This window comes from Phalaenopsis equestris, unplaced genomic scaffold (genome assembly GCF_001263595.1).
Source record: "Phalaenopsis equestris unplaced genomic scaffold, ASM126359v1 Scaffold000038, whole genome shotgun sequence".
Lineage (NCBI taxonomy): Eukaryota > Viridiplantae > Streptophyta > Magnoliopsida > Asparagales > Orchidaceae > Phalaenopsis > Phalaenopsis equestris.
In genome coordinates, this window is record NW_018164480.1 from 1,011,160 (window position 1) to 1,020,537 (window position 9,378).

At 32.9% G+C, this 9,378-nt stretch overlaps 1 protein-coding gene across 1 annotated transcript in view; it reads left to right on the top strand.

The window, feature by feature from the left end:
• Positions 1–3,112: 3,112 nt before the first annotated feature.
• LOC110019030 (filament-like plant protein 4) overlaps positions 3,113–9,378 on the top strand; it is a 32,347-nt gene continuing 26,081 nt past the window's right edge. Inside the window, exon 1 of the mRNA XM_020716546.1 lies at positions 3,113–3,426. The gene's annotated coding sequence lies outside the window, so the exon portion shown is untranslated. The remainder of the gene's footprint in view (positions 3,427–9,378) is intronic.

Consider the following 9,378-nt stretch of genomic DNA (forward strand, 5'->3'; position numbering starts at 1 on the left):
CATTAGATCCGTCTCATCAAGTCGGTCAGTTTGACTATAAGTTTGTTGAAATATGAGCTCTGGATGACTTTTAATTAAAGTATGAATATTTCTATCTCAAAATATTGCATCAAGATTTAAGTCATACCTCAAGATTCATGTCATATGATAAAAACTTGTTGGCGGCGTATCAACTTTATTTATGTGTGAGAATTTATATTTCACTCATTAAAATTAATATCAATGATATTTTTGATATCACATAAAATATTTGAGTATTTTAAATATAAAATTAAAATTTATATATTATAAATGTAAATTAAGAAGGCTCGTGCGGTATGTATTTAATTGCCTAATCATCGCTGTTAGAGTTAGCAGCTAAATATGATCATTAATCTTATTAATGAAATAATTAAAGGGTGGACAAATCATTGCGCTGTCTTAATCAAGCAACTCATTAATTTTAATCTCGGCCTCATTTTCAAACAGGCAAAACAATATGAAATGCGGAAAAAAAAATATTGAGAAAGAGTAATATAATTATAATTTAATTAAAATAAGTTTTCAATGTAGAAATTTATTAAAAAAAAAGAATATGATATTAAGGAAGTTAGTGCTTTATGTTGTAATTATTTTTAATTATATTTAAAAATTTAAACATAATCATGATGATCAAAATTTAATCAAACTATTACCGTGGCGGACTTTCCTCTAATTTTAGGGATATATATCTACAAAGCAGAAGAATACATGAATATTTACATGGGGCCGTTTTAATCTCAAAATTCTAAAAAATTGTCAAAATAGTCTCTCGAATCTTAAAATAGGGCCTTAAATAATCCACATGAAAAACTATTAGAGCCCATTTTTAAAATAATTAGTGGATTGTTTTTGCAATTCTACGAATTGGGACTAAAACGACCTCATGAAAATAGTCGGGGACTACTTTGTCACTTTACATGATTTATAACCGTGAAAATGCATGCAGAGGCCGAATCAGATTATGTCTAGAATGGATAATTGATGGCTTGTCCTTTTACTTGTTATTTAGAAAAAAAAAATTAAATATTTGGAGATTTTGGTTATCCTAAAAGATAACATTGATTTCCCTCTGAATTCTGCTTATAATATTTCTTGCAAATTTTAATAGGAGTTCAAACTTTAGAATTTTTTAAACTAATATAATATAATTATTTATTTTTTTGATATTTTAATCATACTTATGCAATTATAGAGCTATAGCTTATGTTTGTAATTGCTAGATTTCTACCCTATCGAACCATTGTTCATTTTGACCTAATGCCCTTAAGAGTTCTGTCCCAATTACTCTACTCATCCCGATAGTGCTCTTATACAAGAAACTTTGCTTTATAGTTTCGCAAGAAATTTAAACCTTGACACCAAAAAAACACTTAATTGTTTGAATTTTGCTTCATTTTACTTGAACCTTTTTTCTAATCTCCCCACTTACTAACTAGTGTCATCATATGTATACTTAAATCAAAATCATCCACTATGTAGATATAATATTATAGGTGCGACTATGACATATTCAAGGATGGTTCCTATCCCGTGGCATTTTGTCCTACTTAAAGCTTAAGAAGTTGCTCCATGACATAATCTTTTATATGTCATTTAGTTCACATATTAAGACTAGTGTAATGTTTTGATTCCATTTGTATCATATTCTCGTGCATTGAGATATTATATGTGAATGGCCTCAATATTATTTTTGCATTTCCCATTATTATAACTTCTCAACAAATCAATGGTCTCAAATGTGCCACAACAAGCACGTTTATCTTTGAATTCTCTAATAAAATTCCAACCATTATAATAGAAGTACTTTGTTGTTTAAGTTTCCTACTTCATTTTATTTAAGAGTTTTTTTTTTATATTAAAATGAACCATTTATCATTAAGTGCCTATTCCATTGATTGATTTTTTTCAAGAAAAGTTTTAACTTTAACTATCAACATAATTATAATCATTAAAATTCTTCATAGGGCTCCAACACATTTTTTATCATCTGTCACGAATCTCGAGGCAACCTTTTTGAGAAAAAAATAGTCAAACATAAATAAAAGTCAGTCAAACATAAATAAAAAGTCATCTAGAACTCTGATTTCATCAAACACTGTCAAACTGGTCATCTTAATGAGGCGGAGCCAATAATGTCAAAATTAGTCCAATCCGAGTCAAATCAAGTCATTAAACAACATTTGAAAGTTTTTCAGACATATATAGAAGGTGAAACAAATGACGAATCTAGCAAGACTTTAGTTGAATCCAACATCTTGACAAAATGAATCCAGCGAGCCCAAGATTGCTAAATTTTGACATCGTTATGACACTCAAATGTCCATCACACGACGTCTGATTGAAGAAAGCTCTCGAGGCCGTCCGATCAGAGTGGTTCATATTCTTGGATTAATTGCACCCATAACACTATAGATATAACCTTATCTCTCTCATGAAGGGGAGTAGAGTTTAAGTCTAAGGAAAAGTTTGAAACTTTGAAAATGAGCTAAAGTCCAACACCATCAGCGGCTGCTAACCATCGCCTCCTTTTCTTGATCCCCGTCGACCACTGCTGACCGTCATTAACCACTATTGACTTTCATGGACTGTTGTCGAGCACCGTCAATCACTGTCGATCTCCGCTGACCACCGTCGATTACCGCCAACTACCGTCACCACTACTGGTTGGACGACGCCAGCCGTTATCGGTCGCTGCTCATTCCTAGAAACAAATTCATTAGCACATTGATGTTGTAACTTGAGAAATATTGTAATATTTTTCCGCCCGTAGGATAAATAGTTGCAACTATACTTATTTTTTTATAGTGAAATTCTTTAGTTGATTTAGGCCCCGTGATTTATTCCTTTCCGAATTTTCGACCTAAAAATTTTTGGTGCCGTATCAATTCTTATTCTAATCATGATCGTGGAGCTAATCTGGATATATTTCAATATTCAAATTATTGTTAAAATTAGAAAGGTTTTAATTCTATCAATGCTAATTAAACTGTATGGAATTCAAAATTTCAAATTGAATTAACTTTGACCCGATAGACTATTTCTTGTAGTGGTCGCTAGCAATAAATACGTGCTGTCCATTTGCTTCCAGGAAAGCGTGCATTTCGGCCCCACTCTCGTCGTCTTCGTTCACCCATCTCTCTTTCTCTCTGTGTTACATTTTCCTTACCGTGCACGATGATCAGCAGCCTCTGCGCTTCTCTTCTGTGCGCTGTCCGCTTCAGTAGAGTCGAGCTAGAGTGGAAATAGGCAGAGGACTATAGAGAGAGAAGAAGGGCTAGATGGGAAATAGCTAACAGGAGAAAAAAAGGGGAGAAATCAACACTTGGTCTCCATCAATCATTCAATCTCGTTTGAGGAAATTGAAACGAAATCGAGTCGCGGAGTTTGCATATAGTCAGCTACTGGGTTTGGCTTTATCCGTTTTGCTTTCTGTATTTCTTGAATGTGATATACCAATGGATAGTCATTGGTGATTCCTTATTTGCTTATCTGGTTACTCGAATTGCCGACTCGATCGGCTTTGCCTATTATTCTCCTCATCTGCACGTTGGAGTTTTGATCGGTTTAGATGAAGCAGGGTTTGATTTGTTTACTCTGCGGCCGTCTCCGTCTTCTGGAGCATTTACTATTTGAATACTTAAAGCCTTGTTGGTCTTTTGAGGATTGGTTCATTTTGTTTTAAATTTTTCTTTATTTGATTGTTTTACTTGCAGAGAAGGTTGAATTAGGTATAAGATTATGTTCCGTGAAATGTTTCCAAACTAGAGGCTTGTGGCAGGTTCTTAAATAACATTCGATCGTAAATTAATCGGCTGATACGTTTTCTGCTCCAGGGGATAATAAGATGTTGATTATAAACTCAATTTTAACCATTCGCTACGATGTTATTGAGATTTTGGTCAATTGTTGAGTGTTTTTGTGCTCGAACAGCCATAAATCAATGCTCGCATGCAGATTTTTGAAAATGCTACGTTTCTCTGGATTTTTAATCGTTTTACTACACTTAAATATTGATTTAAAAGTTTATTAGTCCGACTTTGAATTTCTCGATTAGCTGGCGTATGTTTCCACTTTCCTTTTTTTGAGGTGATACGGACTTCGGTCATACTTTTTGTTTAACAGATACGGTCTGTTAGAACTTCATCTGTATTTCATATATATATATATATATATATATATATTATTAGAGCTTTTAAACTTGGCAATAAGGCTGATCTGATATGCCAGTGTTGGTTTCCACAAAAAAAATTGATCTACCCGTGATTGAATTGATCTTCTTGCACACGTCTGTGTGTATGAAAACTTCTACTATAGAGAAGTGACCCTGTTAATGAAATAAAGGCAAACTAAAAGACTGAGGAGAAGAAGATAATGCATAAATGTCTTGCAACCATAATTTCTCTTATATTTGCTCAGCTTACAAATTATATATGTAGGAGAGTAAAGGATCAGCTGGTACAGAAGTTAGATTTAATCATGATAGGTGCGGATTTATCTGGCTGTTTTGATCATGCTGGAAGTGGCTGCTGCATACACACGCTTTTGATATTGGCGTTATTACCTTCCCTCAAGATGGCTGGCTGGAGGGGAGTTTCATATTTTTTAGCAGTTGAAGAAATCAAGCAGTTGGAAGTGATAATCAATTTTAATGTGTTTGGTTCGAGCATAAAAGTTGGGATTATTAAGTATTGCCATTGTTGAGATATTTCACTATATAGTTTAATTGATACTTGCCCGTTGGACCACATCGCAACACCAATTCAACGAATCCCTACTCATACATCTCAACATCCGAGATGGCTAAGAATATGCCAATTTGAATGGGTTTCATCTAATTGGTCTTGCAATGTGGTCCGACTGACTCTTATCAATAATAGATTGAATGATGGGTATTTGATATTCATATAATTAATGAGGAAGCCATGTGGTATCAGTGGTAGAAGAAGCAAGTTCACGTTGTTCAGTTTTAGTATAAAGTCTTGCCACAGTGGATTTTTTCTCGGCATGCTCTGCAATGAGTGTTTCCAATGATAAGAACATGCCCAATGATGGAGTGTTGATTAATTAAGTCACTTGCCTTATTGGAGTCTGAATAGATATGTAAGGTAAGTTTACCTGATAATATTGCTATGCCAAGGTAAAGAGTGCCTTTAATGTATCATAGGAGATGTTTGATAAAAGACAAAATTTTAATTTTTTTTAGAAGATTTGGATTAAAACCTTGGTCTTAAGCCCAAAAAGTATAGGCTAACTCTAATTTTACTATAGGCCCAAACCCTCAACTTTAACTTGTATCTCCTTAATTCTATGAGCCTTAGCTTCTCTTTTTCTATCCTTAGGCCTAAAAGACTTTGATTTATACTTTGTCATTTATTTGATCCAATAAAATGATTGACTTCTTTAGCTCTTGGCCCATATGTCTTAGTGTCGTCTATTTCTTTTAAATAAAATCTATAGTTTTCCCCTTTAACCACAAAGCCAATGTTCATCTACTCCTCTTAATCTAGTGGATGATCTTAATCTTGGTTAAATACTTAGGTTTCTTTATTTAGCCAAAATAATTGAATCCTTCCATATACATCATCCCTTTGGATTTAAAATAAATTTAATCTTTGAGGTTACTTTAAGAGCCTTTCATATAGAAATTTGCCTAGCTCAGGTAGATGAAGTTTACCAAGTCCTGAGTGAAACTCTTAGGTATGTTTACTTGGCTCAAGAACGCAAGTTTTCTTTCATTAAACAAACTCTAAGTTGACCATTAAAATCATAAAAAGATTGAAATCCTTATAGTTATGGATGCTCTTACTGGACATTTACAGTGGTGTATGCTTTTCGTTGATGATATTTTTTTTATAAATAATAATAGAGAAAGAGTTCAGGAAAACTTGGATTATGGAGGTCTACATTGGATTTTAAAGACATTCTTTTGAGTAAATCTAAAACTGAATACATGGAATGTAATTTTATTAGTAGTAGTTATGGTGGTAGAGTTTTAACTATGGGTGATCAAATCATTAAAAGGTGTGAATGTGTGAATGTTGTAGATATCTTGGATCAATTGTTCAAAGTGATGGTGATATGGATGGGGATGTTATTAGAAGAATTCAAGTTGGTTGGTTGAAGTGAAGGAATCCATTGGGCCTATTGTGTGATAGAAAAATACTGTTTAGACTTAAAGGAAAACTTGTTGTCCTTTAAAAGAGAAGCATAAAACAAAGTTAAGTGTTGTTGATATGAGAATGGCTTAGGTGGATAAGTGGGTTGACACTTAGAGGCAAAATGCGAAACAAATCTATGCGTGAAAAGGTTGGTGTAGCTTCAGTGATAGAGAAGATTTGAGAGACTCGTCTTTGATGTTCCTATTAGGAGGCTAGATATTTTAGATTCGACTTATGTTGAGAAAGATAGAGGTAGATTTAAAAAGACTTGGGTATATTGTATAAAAAACAACCTTAATATATTAAATTAAATGAAAATATGACAATCAATAGGACATAATGGAGAAAAAAGATTCATGTAGCCGACCCCACTTAGTGGGATAAAGGCTTGTTGTTGTTGATGAATCGTTTCTTCCCCAATGTGAAATGTTTATGTCATTATACATGGCATTGACCCTGCTGTTGAAAGAAATGCAAAAAAATAAACATAGGAGAAGAAATGATGGATAAATGGTTTGCTACCATCATTTTTCTTACATTTGCCCAACTTACAAATAATTTATATAGGGAAGTAAAGGATTTTCTGGTATGAAAGACGTAATAACATGATTCTAGTTGAATGGTGTGGATTGATCGGGTTATGTTGATCATGTGATTGTGTTGAATTTCTAGGAGGAAGTGGTTGCTCCATACATTAGCTGTTAGCAGTGGCGGTTTTAACATTGACATTTACAAAAAAAAGAATCCTTTTAGGGACATCTTTCAATCAAGAAAAGAAATTGATGCCTCATTTTAACTCTTTGAGAGCCAAAAATGTCCTTATCATGTTGATTGGTCTTATCTGTTTTGTCATGCAAATTATTATCGAATCATGCTTGATCAATGTCAAACAAAAATGAGTACAAAAGTAGCTCACAATATTATTCCAGATTAATTTCATTGAAAGTTGTTCAATAATATGTACTTTAGATCTTTTGGGTATAGGTGTAAAATGTCATTCTTAAGCAAGCTCTAGGGTTTTTGATTTGCGCTGTTAAGCAAATAAGTCAAAATTCTCTATTTTTGTTTGATTTATTTATTTGTTGGGCCAAATCAAGGAAAGCAAATTATGAGAGTGGGAGATGGGATGATAAAGATAGGAGAAAGAGAACTAGACCCATAATAGAAGCAGATGCCATTTCATGGCTAAATATTTGTAGCTTGTAATCATCTTTGGATCATTGAAAATCAGTAAAAATGACACGTCATTTACAACGTAAAAGCTCTAAATAGTGGCTACTATAAAAGTTAATGATGATGATTTATCATTAATTTTCAGATATTAACTCTTTCTTATAAATTTCACGTAATTGTCACTTATACATTGTTCGATAAATAGCTTCTCTAACTTGTAATAGTTTCTTTCTATGTGTGAGTAGTCTGAGAGAAGTTCTGAATATTATTTTTTTAAAATTTTGTAATAAGTTTGCCATCTCCCGTGGATATATATACATTACTATACCGTGGATATATATACATTACTATATTACTTTAGTTGGTGTTCTTGTGTGTTTATCATTTTTCTTTTTGAATTTTGGAGTTACTACACAATAAATTTTTCTTTGAACCAATTTGGGCTTATTCATTTTAAAATGATCAAAATTAACTTTTGACCACACCAACAGATTGCTCACACATGTGAGATCTAATGGAACCAAACGGTTTGTCCATAAATGACAGATGTTGCTAAAAGAACCAACATTTGGTCAAAGTGAGCTTACTTAGTTGAAACTTTCTATACCGTAGCAAAGAAGATGAGCATCAAATTAGTTTGCAAAATGACCAAATTGGCCCAAAAAATGTTAATGTTGCCCAACCTAGTTTGAGCTGATCTGTGACATGAATTTTTAAGCTCTTATAATAGCCTCCATTTAGGACTTTGTGATAGCATCTACTTAGAACTTTGTGGTAGCCTATATTTAAGATTTTGTGGTGACCTTCATTTACGAAGTTCATGAAGTGAAGTGAGCCACCATTTTTAACAATCTTTAACCTGGAGAGCTTCTTGATGTTGCTTTTATTGAACTATTAAGCACTAAAATATCGAGAGATATTGGTTAAGTTTAGGAAGTATTGAAACTTAATTCCTATAATCACTTTATTAGCATACTCGTTGGACTATCTATAGTCCCCACCTTCTAGAACATGATGCCCATTTATTTTACTATTTCCCCTATAAAGCCTTATTGAATGTCAATATCAAATTGTGAAACCAAAAAACTTCTACCAAGTTAGGTTACATCTCAAACTAGATTAGATCGTGTGAACATGTTGTGGGTCAAATCTTGTTAATAATCGACTGGTTTGATGACCTTTGTTTGTTGAGTTGCAAAAAGCTTCAACTAATTAAACTTATATTAACCATATTTTGATTATCTCTTTGCGTCCCGACGACATGATTCAGTATAATTTCTTAGGCTTCATAATCTATTCTAAGGCATTAGAGCTTTTTAGAAAATGTGAAATTTTGTGTGACAATCAAGGCACTATTTGCTTGGAAAAGGATCAATTTTATCATGATCTCACATAGAATATTGACCGACCTTTTTCTTTTTGTAAATCGACAATTACAAGAATTTGATGACGCTACTAGAAGATTTAAATTCCGACAACGGTGTCAAAATCTTGACTGCGACTTTATATATATATGTGTTTGATTTAATAAAGATGTATAGATATAATATTCAATAATGTCAAAGTCGAATTTGTCAACGCAAGTATATATATCGCTCAAGTAATATATGGCTCTAATTGAGTCCTAGTTATCGATCCCACAGGGAGAAATAGAATACTACGAACTAAGACTTAATAAAAAGTAATACTTCAACTACAACGACGGCGTTCAATTTGTTTATCTGTCACTAATAGACAATTGAAATAAGTAGATAATTTGGATAACAAATAAATTAATGATATAAAGTAGGGTTTAATTTGTAATATTCAATATATAAGAAAACATCATTCTCCTTGTCAAGAAATTATAGTGAATGAATAAAATGAATTAGTTCAATTTATATTGTGCCAAACAGGAGCATACCTACTCTTTACCCTTTGGTCCAGGCATAAAGAACATTGACTAATCCTATGTTTGGTTACTGATTCTGAGGCTAGGCTGAGAGGATACCGGCTCTCCCTTCCGGGCTCCCACGTATCCCCCACC